Consider the following 14,084-nt stretch of genomic DNA (forward strand, 5'->3'; position numbering starts at 1 on the left):
TGAGCAAATGCAGACCCTTTAAAGCAATAATGCATGGCACCCATTCCATGGGTCCCAACTCTCCAGGTTGAAGGGAATATTACTACAGTTATAACATGTACGGGAAACCTAGAGAACAAACACACTGTGAATACGAAAGGTTTCTAGAACTCAACGAATAGTCCCTCTCCTGGTGCTCTGGTTTGACTTTCCACCTGCTTTACTATCAACCTCCCAACTTGGAGAGACAGCCCCTTTAACCTCCTGGTTCGCACAGGTTGCCAATTTGGCGGAGGATGAAAGGGAAGAGGGAGAACCAATGAGAGAGTAGCTGTTAGGCATTTGGACGGGCACATATCACTGTAATTTCCCGCCAGGAAGAAGAATTAACCAAAGTCTCAGCCACCCTCTGGAAACCAGTATAGGTCCTGAATCAAAATTTCGGACTTGCGGTCAGCTCACCAAAAACGAGTTAAAAAATGGAGATCTGGGGCACAGCAATTCACAAACTGGCCGAGTAATAAAGGACAACTATGGTCCAAAAATCTGTTGAGGGAAGGCAACGAGGCGGACTTGAAAGCGAGGCAGAATAGCAGGAAACAGATTTCAAGAGGTACGTTGGAATCGCCTTTAAAGCACAGGAAGAGGGGCACAACTTTGAGAATGATGCACTTGGCCAAAAAGGGCGTATGCGTTTTCTCCTGAATATATTCAGGAGAAAAGGCATACGCCCTTTTTGTCCAAGAAAGCAAGCGGGCAATGCAAACCTGCACTACAAAGAAGTATCACTTCCCACCGGTCAAAAGGGACATCCACAAAATGTGTAAAAACCAGAAAGGCAAGACAGGCCCTGGAGAACAGGGAGCCTTGTTATGCTGGTGGGGGGATGTAAATTGCCATCTGCCTCTCTGTAGGAGTGCATTGTGTTCCCTAAAACAAGTAAAGAACAGAGCTACAGAGCTAAGGGCACTTCCAGTCTAGGGAATATTCCTTGGGAAAACTGAAAATCAATAAGGCAGAGCCACCCCAAAATTTAGGGCTGAACTGCTTACAAGGACCTGAACTTGGGTACACCTTAAATATCCCACGAAATATAAAAATGGTTCAAAAACTTGTGGTACTTACCTACGATGGAATAACCCTCAGCCATGAAATCAATGTCATAAGACCAGTAACAGCAAAATGGGTGGATTCAGGTACGGTGATTCTAAGTGAAATAAGTCACACAGAAAAAGAAACTTATCATAAGATATCACTTATGAAGATGTTGTACACATGGCTACACTTGAACTGACTTAGGAAGGAGAAGAGTGTCTCACATTTAGAAAACACTCTTATGCCTGCTTAAGGGGGAAGGAGAGGTGGGGTGATGCATAAAACCAGAGTTTGATATAAGCACAGGTACCGTTCCCAAAACCAACTCTGGAATAGACAAGACCTACACCTTCCTCAGTGAAAGGGACTCAAAACCCCATATTTCCCGCAGAGGAATATATCTGACTAGTAAGAATCTTAAAACCTATGTATTGATATGTCTCCGTAAGGGAATCAAGTGTGTCTAGACTGGCATAAACATGGCAGCGAGAATCATCTCAAACCCACTATAAAAAGGAATTTCAAAAACAAAACAAAAAAACTGGGAAATTCTTTACAATTCCTTCAGGGTCTCTGATGAAACCTGGAATGACCCTATCTACAACGACAGCTGGATGTGGCATAAGGTTGGACACTTGGGAATGAGAGGATTGGTGAGATTGGGTGAGCAAATGCAGACCCTTTAAAGCAATAATGCACTGAACCCATTCCATGGGTCCCAACTCTCCAGGTTGAAGGGAATATTACTACAGTTATAACATGTACGGGAAACCTAGAGAACGAACACACTGTGAATATGAAAGGTTTCTAAAACTCAACGAATAGTCCCTCTCCTGGTGCTCCGCTTTGACTTTCCACCTGCTTTACTATCAACCTCCCAACTTGGAGAGAGAGCACCTTTAACCTCCTGGTTCGCACATGTTGCCAATTTGGCAGAGGATGAAAGGGATGAGGGAGAACCAATGAGAGAGTAGCTGTTAGGCATTTGGACGGGCACATATCACTCTAACTTCCCGGCAGGAAGAAGAATTAACCAAAGTCTCAGCCCCCCAATGGGAACAGCATAGGTCCTGAACCATAATTTTGGACTTGAGGTCAGCTCACCAAAAACGAGTTGAAAAATGGAGCTCAGGGGCACAGCAATTCACAAACTGGCCGAGTAATAAAGGACAACTATCGTCCAAAAATCTGTTGAGGGAAGGCAACGAGGCGGACTTGAAAGCAAGGCAGAATAGCAGGAAACAGATTTCAAGAGGTACGTTGGAATCGCCTTTAAAGCACAGGAAGAGGGGCACAACTTCGACAATGATGTACTTGGCCAAAAAGGGCGTATGCGTTTTCTCCTGAATATATTCAGGAGAAAACGCATACGCCCTTTTTGGCCAAGCAACAAGCGGGCAATGCAAATCTGCAGTACAAAGAAGTATCACTTCCCACCGGTAAAAAGGGACATCCACAAAATGTGTAAAAACCAGAAAGGCAAGACAGGCCCTGGAGAACAGGGAGCATTGTTATGCTGAAGGGCGGGATGTAAATTGCCAACTGCCTCTCTGGAGGAGTGCATTGTGTTCCCTAAAACAAGTAAAGAACAGAGCTACAGAGCCAAGGGCACTTCCACTCTAGGGAATATACCTTGGGAAAACTGAAAATCAATAAGACAGAGCCACCCCAAAATTTGGGGCTGCACTGCTTACAAGGACCTCAACTTGGGTACACCTTAAATATCACAGGAAATATAGAAATGGTTCAAAAAATTGTGGTACTTACGTACGATGGAATATCCCTCAGCCATGAAATCAAAGTCTTAAGACCAGCAGCAGCAAAATGGGTGGATTCAGGTACGATGATTCTAAGTGAAATAAGTCACACAGAAAAAGAAACTTATAAGATATCACTTATGAAGATCCTGCAAACATGGCTACACTTGAACTGAGTTAGGAAAGAGAACAGTGTCTCACATTTAGAAAACACTCTTATGCCTGCTTAAGGGGGAAGGAGAGGTGGGGTGATGCATAAAACCAGAGTATGGAATAAGCACAGGTACCGTTCCAAAAACCAACAATGGAATAGACAAGACCTACACCATCCTCAGTGAAAGAGACTCAAAACCCCATATTTCCCGCAGAGGAATATATCTGACTAGTAATAATCTTAAAACCTATGTATTGATATGTCTCCGTAAGGGAATCAAGTGTGTCTAGACTGGCATAAACATGGCAGCGAGAATCAGCTCAAACCCACTATAAAAAGGAATTTCAAAAACAAAACAAAAAAACTGGGAAATTCTTTACAACTCCTTCAGGGTCTCTGATGAAACCTGGAATGACCCTATCTACAATGACAGCTGGATGTGGCATAAGGAGGGACACTTGGGACTGAGAGGATTGGTGAGATTGGGGGAGCAAATGCAGACCCTTTAAAGCACAAATGCCTGGCACACATTCCATGGGTCCCAACTGTCCAGGTTGAAGGGAATATTACTACAGTTATAACATGTACGGGAAACCTAGAGAACGGACACACTGTGAATACGAAAGGCTTCTAAAACTCAACGAATAGTCCCTCTCCTGGTGCTCCGGTTTGACTTTCCATCTGCTTTACTATCAACCTCCCAAATTGGAGAGACAGCCCCTTTAACCTCCTGGTTCGCACAGGTTGCCAATTTCGCAGAGGATGAAATGGTAGAGGGAGAACCAATGTGAGAGTAGCTGTTAGGCATTTGGATGGGCACATATCACTGTAATTTCCCAAAAGGAAGAAGAATTAACCAAAGTCTCAGCCCCCCACTGGGAACCAGCATAGGTCCTGAACCAAAATGTTGGACTTGTGGTCAGCCCACCAAAAACGAGTTGAAAAATGGAGCTCAGGGGCACAGCAATTCACAAACTGGCCGAGTAATAAAGGACAACTATCGTCCAAAAATCTGTTGAGGGAAGGCAACGAGGCGGACTTGAAAGTGAGGCAGAATAGCAGGAAACAGATTTCAAGAGGTACGTTGGAATCGCCTTTAAAGCACAGGAAGAGGGTCACAACTTCGACAATGATGCACTTGGCCAAAAGGGGCGTATGCGTTTTCTCCTGAATATATTCAGGAGAAAACGCATACGCCCTTTTTGGCCAAGCAAGCACGCGGGCAATGCAAATCTGCACTACAAAGAAGTATCACTTCCCACCGGTCAAAAGGGACATCCACAAAATGTGTAAAAACCAGAAAGGCAAGACAGGCCCTGGAGAACAGGAAGTCTTGTTATGCTGATGGGCGGGATGTAAATTGCCAACTGCCTCCCTGGAGGAGTGCATTGTGTTCCCTAAAACAAGTAAAGAACAGAGCTACATGGCCAAGGGCACTACCAGTCTTGGGAATATACTTTGGGAAAACTGAAAATCAATAAGACAGAGCCACCCCAAAATTTAGGGCTGCAAGGCTTACAAGAACCTCAACTTGGGTACACCTTAAATATCCCAGGAAATATAAAAATGGTTCAAAAAATTGTGGTACTTATGTACGATGGAATATCCCTCAGCCATGAAATCAATGTCATAAGACCAGTAGCAGCAAAATGGGTGGATTCAGGTACGATGATTCTAAGTGAAATATGTCACACAGAAAAAGAAACTTATCATAAGATATCACTTATGAAGATCCTGTAAACATGGCTACACCTGAACTGAGTTAGGAAAGAGAACAGTGTCTCACATTTAGAAAACACTCTTATGACTGCTTAAGGGGGAAGGAGAGGTGGGGTGATGCATACAACTAGAGTTTGATATAAGCACAGGTACCGTTCCAAAAACCAACTATGGAATAGACAAGACCTACACCTTCCTCAGTGAAAGGGATTCAAAACCCCATATTTCCCGCAGAGGAATATATCTGACTAGTAAGAATCTTAAAACCTATGTATTGATATGTCTCCGTAAGTGAATCAAGTGTGTCTAGACTGGCATAAACATGGCAGCGAGAATCAGCTCAAACCCACTATAAAAAGGAATTTCAAAAACAAAACAAAAAAACTGGGAAATTCTTTACAATTCCTTCAGGGTCTCTGATGAAACCTGGAATAACCCTAACTACAACGACAGCTGGATGTGGCATAAGGCTGGACACTTGGGACTGAGAGGATTGGTGAGATTCGGTGAGCAAATGCAGACCCTTTAAAGCAATAATGCATGGCACCCATTCCATGGGTCCCAACTCTCCAGGTTGAAGGGAATATTACTACAGCTATAACATGTACGGGAAACCTAGAGAATGGACACACTGTGAATTACAAAGGTTTCTAACACTCAACGAATAGTCCTTCTCCAGCTGCTCCGATTTGACTTTCCATCTGCTTTACTATCAACCTCCCAACTTGGAGAGACAGCCCCTTTAACCTCCTGGTTCGCACACGTTGCCAATTAGGCAGAGGATGAAAGGGAAGAGGGAGAACCAATGAGAAAGTAGCTGTTAGGCATTTGGCCGGGCACATATCACTGTAATTTCCCAGCAGGAAGAAGAATTAACCAAAGTCTCAGCCCCCCTCCGGGAACCAGCATAGGTCCTGAACCAAAATTTTGGACTTGCGGTCAGCTCACCAAAAACGAGTTGAAAAATGGAGCTCAGGGGCAAAGCAATTCACAAACTGGCCGAGTCATAAAGGACAACTATCGTCCAAAAATCTGTTGAGGGAAGGCAATGAGGCGGACTTGAAAGCGAGGCAGAATAGCAGGAAACAGATTTCAAGAGGTACGTTGGAATCGCCTTTAAAGCACAGGAAGAGGGGCACAACTTCGACAATGATGCACTTGGCCAAAAAGGGCGTATGCGTTTTCTCCTGAATATATTCAGGAGAAAACGCATACGCCCTTTTTGGCCAAGCAAGCAAGCGGGCAATGCAAATCTGCACTACAAAGAAGTATCACTTCCCACCGGTCAAAAGGGACATCCACAAAATGTGTAAAATCCAGAAAGGCAAGACAGGCCCTGGAGAACAGGGAGCCTTGTTATGCTGATGGGCGGGATGTAAATTGCCAACTGCCTCTCTGGAGGAGTGCATTGTGTTCCCTAAAACAAGTAAACAACAGAGCTACAGAGCCAAGGGTACTTCCAGTCTAGCGAATATACCTTGGGAAAACTGAAAATCAATAAGACAGAGCCACCCCAAAATTTAGGGCTGCACTGCTTACAAGGACCTCAACTTGGGTACACCTTAAATATCCCAGGAAATATAAAAATGGTTCAAAAAATTGTGGTACTTACATACGATGGAATATCCCTCAGCCATGAAATCAAAGTCATAAGACCAGCAGCAGCAAAATGGGTGGATTCAGGTACGATGATTCTAAGTGAAATAAGTCACAGAGAAAAAGAAACTTATCATAAGATATCACTTATGAAGATCCTGTAAACATGGCTACACTTGAACTGAGTTAGGAAAGAGAACAGTGTCTCACATTTAGAAAACACTCTTATGCCTGCTTAAGGGGGGAGGAGAGGTGGGGTGATGCATAAAACCAGAGTTTGATATAAGCACAGGTACCGTTCCAAAAACCAACTATGGAATAGACAAGACCTACACCTTCCTCAGTGAAAGGGACTCAAAACCCCATATTTCCGGCAGAGGAATATATCTGACTAGTAAGAATCTTAAAACCTATGTATTGATATGTCTCCGTAAGGGAATCAAGTGTGTCTAGACTGGCATAAAAATGGCAGCGAGAATCAGCTCAAACCCACTATAAAAAGGAATTTCAAAAACAAAACAAAAAAACTGGGAAATTCTTTACAATTCCTTCAGGGTCTCTGATGAAACCTGGAAGGACCCTATCTACAATGACAGCTGGTTGTGGCATAAGGCTGGACACTTGCGACTGAGAGGATTGGTGAGACTCGGTGAGCAAATGCAGACCCTTTAAAGCAATAATGCATGGCACCCATTCCATGGGTCCCAAATCTCCAGGTTGAAGGGAATATTACTACAGGTATAACATGTACGGGAAACCTAGAGAATGGACACACTGTGAATACGAAAGGTTTCTAAAACTCAACGAATAGTCCCTCTCCTGGTGCTCCGGTGTGACTTTCCATCTGCTTTACTATCAACGTCCCAACTTGGAGAGACAGCCCCTTTAACATCCTGGTTCGCACAGGTTGCCAATTTGGCAGAGGATGAAAGGGAAGAGGGAGAACCAATGAGAGAGTAGCTGTTAGGCATTTGGACGGGCACATATCACTGTAATTTCCCGGCAGGAAGAAGAATTAACCAAAGTCTCAGCCACCCACCGGGAACCAGTATAGTTCCTGAACCAAAATTTTGGACTTGCGGTCAGCTCACCAAAAACTAGTTGAAAAATGGAGCTCAGGGGCACAGCAATTCACAAACTGGCCGAGTAATAAAGGACAACTATCGTCCAAAAATCTGTTGAGGGAAGGCAACGAGGCGGACTTGAAAGCGAGGCAGGATAGCAGGAAACAGATTTCAAGAGGTACGTTGGAATCGCCTTTAAAGCACAGGAAGAGGGGCACAACTTCGAGAATGATGCACTTGGCCAAAAAGGGCGTATGCGTTTTCTCCTGAATATATTCTGGAGAAAAGGCATACGCCCTTTTTGTCCAAGAAAGCAAGCGGGCAATGCAAATCTGCACTACAAAGAAGTATCACTTCCCACCGGTAAAAAGGGACATCCACAAAATGTGTAAAAACCAGAAAGGCAAAACAGGCCCTGGAGAACAGGGAGCCTTGTTATGCTGATGGGCGGGATGTAAATTGCCAACTGCCTCTCTGGAGGAGTGCATTGTGTTCCCTAAAACAAGTAAACAACAGAGCTACAGAGCAAAGGGCACTTCCAGTCTAAGGAATATACCTTGGGAAAACTGAAAATCAATAAGACAGAGCCACCCCAAAATTTAGGGCTGCACTGCTTACAAGGACCTCAACTTGGCTACACCTTAAATATCCCAGGAAATATAAAAATGGTTCAAAAAATTGTGGTACTTACATACGATGGAATATCCCTCAGCCATGAAATCAATGTCATAAGACCAGTAGCAGCAAAACGGGTGGATTCAGGTACGATGATTCTAAGTGAAATAAGTCACACAGAAAAAGAAACTTATCATAAGATATCACTTATGAAGATCCTGTAAACATGGCTACACTTGAACTGAGTTAGGAAAGAGAACAGTGTCTCACATTTAGAAAACACTCTTATGCCTGCTTAAGGGGGAAGGAGAGGTGGGGTGATGCATAAAACCAGAGTTTGATATAAGCACAGGTACCGTTCCAAAAACCAACTCTGGAATAGACAAGACCTACACCTTCCTCAGTGAAAGGGACTCAAAACCCCATATTTCCCGCAGAGGAATATATCTGACTAGTAAGAATCTTAAAACCTATGTATTGATATGTCTCCGTAAGGGAATCAAGTGTGTCTAGACTGGCATAAACATGGCAGCGAGAATCAGCTCAAACCCACTATAAAAAGGAATTTCAAAAACAAAACAAAAAAACTGGGAAATTCTTTACAATTCCTTCAGGGTCTCTGATGAATCCTGGAATAACCCTAACTACAACGACAGCTGGATGTGGCATAAGGCTGGACACTTGGGACTGAGAGGATTGGTGAGATTCGGTGAGCAAATGCAGACACTTTAAAGCAATAATGCATGGCACCCATTCCATGGGTCCCAACTCTCCAGGTTGAAGGGAATATTACTACAGCTATAACATGTACGGGAAACCTAGAGAACGGACACACTGTGAATTACAAAGGTTTCTAACACTCAACGAATAGTCCTTCTCCTGCTGCTCCGGTTTGACTTTCCATCTGCTTTACTATCAACCTCCCAACTTGGAGAGACAGCCCCTTTAACCTCCTGGTTCGCACACGTTGCCAATTAGGCAGAGGATGAAAGGGAAGAGGGAGAACCAATGAGAGAGTAGCTGTTAGGCATTTGGCCGGGCACATATCAGTGTAATTTCCCAGCAGGAAGAAGAATTAACCAAAGTCTCAGCCCCCCTCCGGGAACCAGCATAGGTCCTGAACCAAAATTTTGGACTTGCGGTCAGCTCACCAAAAACGAGTTGAAAAATGGAGCTCAGGGGCAAAGCAATTCACAAACTGGCCGAGTCATAAAGGACAACTATCGTCCAAAAATCTGTTGAGGGAAGGCAATGAGGCGGACTTGAAAGCGAGGCAGAATAGCAGGAAACAGATTTCAAGAGGTACGTTGGAATCGCCTTTAAAGCACAGGAAGAGGGGCACAACTTCGACAATGATGCACTTGGCCAAAAAGGGCGTATGCGTTTTCTCCTGAATATATTCAGGAGAAAACGCATACGCCCTTTTTGGCCAAGCAAGCAAGCGGGCAATGCAAATCTGCACTACAAAGAAGTATCACTTCCCACCGGTCAAAAGGGACATCCACAAAATGTGTAAAATCCAGAAAGGCAAGACAGGCCCTGGAGAACAGGGAGCCTTGTTATGCTGATGGGCGGGATGTAAATTGCCAACTGCCTCTCTGGAGGAGTGCATTGTGTTCCCTAAAACAAGTAAACAACAGAGCTACAGAGCCAAGGGCACTTCCAGTCTAGGGAATATACCTTGGGAAAACTGAAAATCAATAAGACAGAGCCACCCCAAAATTTAGGGCTGCACTGCTTACAAGGACCTCAACTTGGGTACACCTTAAATATCCCAGGAAATATAAAAATGGTTCAAAAAATTGTGGTACTTACGTACGATGGAATATCCCTCAGCCATGGAATCAATGTCATAAGACCAGTAGCAGCAAAATGGGTGGATTCAGGTACGATGATTCTAAGTGAAATAAGTCACACAGAAAAAGAAACTTATCATAAGATATCACTTATGAAGATCCTGTAAACATGGCTACACTTGAACTGAGTTAGGAAAGAGAACAGTGTCTCACATTTAGAAAACACTCTTATGCCTGCTTAAGGGGGAAGGAGAGGTGGGGTGATGCATAAAACCAGAGTTTGATATAAGCACAGGTACCGTTCCAAAAACCAACTCTGGAATAGACAAGACCTACACCTTCCTCAGTGAAAGGGCAAAACCCCATATTTCCCGCAGAGGAATATATCTGACTAGTAAGAATCTTAAAACCTATGTATTGATATGTCTCCGTAAGGGAATCAAGTGTGTCTAGACTGGCATAAACATGGCAGCGAGAATCATCTCAAACCCACTATAAAAAGGAATTTCAAAAACAAAACAAAAAAACTGGGAAATTCTTTACAATTCCTTCAGGGTCTCTGATGAAACCTGGAAAGACCATATCTACAATGACAGCTGGATGTGGCATAAGGAGGGACACTTGGGACTGAGACGATTGGTGAGATTGGTGAGCAAATGCAGACCCTTTAAAGCACAAATGCCTGGCACCCATTCCATGGGTCCCAACTCTCCAGGTTGAAGGGAGTATTACTACAGCTATAATATGTACGGGAAACTTAGAGAACGGACACACTGTGAATACGAAAGGTTTCTAAAACTCAACGAATAGTCCCTCTCCTGGTGCTCCGGCTTGACATTCCATCTGCTTTACTATCAACCTCCAAACTTGGAGAGACAGCCCCTTTAACCTCCTGGTTCGCACAGGTTGCCAATTTGGCAGAGGATGAAAGGGATGAGGGAGAACCAATGAGAGAGTAGCTGTTAGGCATTTGGACGGGCACATATCACTCTAACTTCCCGGCAGGAAGAAGAATTAACCAAAGTCTCAGCCCCCCACCGGCAACAGCATAGGTCCTGAACCATAATTTTGGACTTGCGGTCAGCTCACCAAAAACGAGTTGAAAAATGGAGCTCAGGGGCACAGCAATTCAGAAACTGGCCCAGTAATAAAGGACAACTATCGTCCAAAAATCTGTTGAGGGAAGGCAACGAGGCGGACTTGAAAGCGAGGCAGAATAGCAGGAAACAGATTTCAAGAGGTACGTTGGAATCGCCTTTAAAGCACAGGAAGAGGGGCACAACTTCGACAATGATGCACTTGGCCAAAAAGGGCGTATGCGTTTTCTCCTGAATATATTCAGGAGAAAACGCATACGCCCTTTTTGGCCAAGCAAGCAAGCGGGCAATGCAAATCTGCACTACAAAGAAGTATCACTTCCCACCGGTAAAAAGGGACATCCACAAAATGTGTAAAAACCAGAAAGGCAAGACAGGCCCTGGAGAACCGGGAGCCTTGTTATGCTGAAGGGCGTGATGTAAATTGCCAACTGCCTCTCTGGAGGAGTGCATTGTGTTCCCTAAAACAAGTAAAGAACAGAGCTACAGAGCCAAGGGCACTTCCAGTCTAGGGAATATACCTTGGGAAAACTGAAAATCAATAAGACACAGCCACCCCAAAATTTGGGGCTGCACTGCTTACAAAGACCTCAACTTGGGTACACCTTAAATATCACAGGAAATATAGAAATGGTTCAAAAAATTTTGGTACTTATGTAAGATGGAATATTCCTCAGCCATGAAATCAATGTCATAAGACCAGTAGCAGCAAAATGGGTGGATTCAGGTACGATGATTCTAAGTGAAATAAATCACACAGAAAAAGAAACTTATCATTAGATATCACTTATGAAGATCCTGTAAACATGGCTACACTTGAACTGAGTTAGGAAAGAGAACAGTGTCTCACATTTAGAAAACAATCTTATGCCTGCTTAAGGGGGAAGGAGAGGTGGGGTGATGCATAAAACCAGAGTTTGATATAAGCACAGGTACCGTTCCAAAAACCAACTCTGGAATAGACAAGACCTACACCTTCCTCAGTCAAAGGGACTCAAAACCCCATATTTCCCGCAGAGGAATATATCTGACTAGTAAGAATCTTAAAACCTATGTATTGATATGTCTCCGTAAGGGAATCAAGTGTGTCTAGACTGGCATAAACATGGCAGCGAGAAACAGCTCAAACCCACTATAAAAAGGAATTTCAAAAACAAAACAAAAAAACTGGGAAATTCTTTACAATTCCTTCAGGGTCTCTGATGAAACCTGGAATGACCCTATCTACAACGACAGCTGGATGTGGCATAAGGCTGGACGCTTGGGACTGAGAGGATTGGTGAGATTGGGTGAGCAAATGCAGACCCTTTAAAGCAATAATGCATGGCACACATTCCATGGGTCCCAACTCTCCAGGTTGAAGGGAATATTACTACAGTTATAAAATGCACGGGAAACCTAGAGAACGGACACACTGTGAATACGAAAGCTTTCTAAAACTCAACGAATAGTCCCTCTCCTGGTGCTCCGGTTTGACTTTCCATCTGCTTTACTATCAACCTCCCAACTTGGAGAGACAGCCCCTTTAACCTCCTGGTTCGCACAGGTTGCCAATTTAGCAGAGGATGAAAGGGAAGAGGGAGAACCAATGAGAGAGTAGAAGTTAGGCATTTGGACGGGCACATATCACTGTAATTTCCCGGCAGGAAGAAGAATTAACCAAAGTCTCAGCCACCCACCGGGAACCAGTATAGGTCCTGAACCTAAATTTTGGACTTGAGGTCAGCTCACCAAAAAACGAGTTGAAAAATGGAGCTCAGGGGCACAGCAATTCACAAACTGGCCGAGTAATAAAGGACAACTATCATCCAAAAATCTGTTGAGGGAAGGCAACGAGGCGGACTTGAAAGCGAGGCAGAATAGCAGGAAACAGATTTCAAGAGGCACGTTGGAATCGCCTTTAAAGCACAGGAAGAGGGGCACAACTTTGACAATGATGCACTTGGCCAAAAAGGGCGTATGCGTTTTCTCCTGAATATATTCAGGAGAAAACGCATACACCCTTTTTGGCCAAGCAAGCAAGCGGGCAATGCAAATCTGCACTACAAAGACGTATCACTTCCCACCAGTCAAAAGGGACATCCACAAAATGTGTAAAAACCAGAAAGGCAAGACAGGCCCTGGAGAACAGGGAGCCTTGTTATGCTGATGGGCGGGATGTAAATTGCCTACTGCCTCTCTGGAGGAGTGCATTGTGTTCCCTAAAACAAGTAAACAACAGAGCTACAAAGCCAAGGGCACTTCCAGTCTAGGGAATATTCCTTGGGAAAACTGAAAATCAATAAGACAGAGCCATCCCAAAATTTAGGGCTGCACTGCTTACAAGGATCTCAACTTGGGTACACCTTAAATATCCCAGAAAATATAAAAATGGTTCAAAAAATTGTGGTACCTACGTATGATGGAATATCCCTCAGCCATGAAATCAATGTCATAAGACCAGTAGCAGCAAAATGGGTGGATTCAGGTACGATGATTCTAAGTGAAATAAGTCACACAGAAAAAGAAACTTATCATACGATATCACTTATGAAGTTCCTGTAAACATGGCTACACTTGAACTGAGTTAGGAAAGATAACAGTGTCTCACATTTAGAAAACACTCTTATGCCTGCTTAAGGGGGAAGGAGAGGTGGTGTGATGCATAAAACCAGAGTTTGATATAAGCACAGGTACCGTTCCAAAAACCAACTATGGAATAGACAAGACCTACACCTTCCTCAGTGAAAGGGACTCAAAACCCCATATTTCCCGCAGAGGAATATATCTGACTAGTAAGAATCTTAAAACCTATGTATTGATATGTCCCTGTAAGTGAATCAAGAGTGTCTAGACAGGCATAAACATGGCAGCGAGAATCAGCTCAAGCCCACTATAAAAAGGAATTTCAAAAACAAAACAAAAAAACTGGGAAATTCTTTACAATTCCTTCAGGGTCTCTGATGAAACCTGGAATGACCCTATCTACAATGACAGCTGGATGTGGCATAAGGAGGGACACTTGGGACTGAGACGATTGGAGAGATTGGTGAGCAAATGCAGACCCTTTAAAGCACAAATGCCTGGCACCCATTCCATGGGTCCCAACTCTCCAGGTTGAAGGGAGTATTACTACAGCTATAATATGTACGGGAAACTTAGAGAACGGACACACTGTGAATACGAAAGGTTTCTAAAACTCAACGAATAGTCCCTCTCCTGGTCCTCCGGCT

The sequence above is a fragment of the Hyperoodon ampullatus genome (genome assembly GCF_949752795.1).
Source record: "Hyperoodon ampullatus genome assembly, chromosome: 12".
In the NCBI taxonomy this organism is placed as follows: Eukaryota; Metazoa; Chordata; class Mammalia; order Artiodactyla; family Ziphiidae; genus Hyperoodon; species Hyperoodon ampullatus.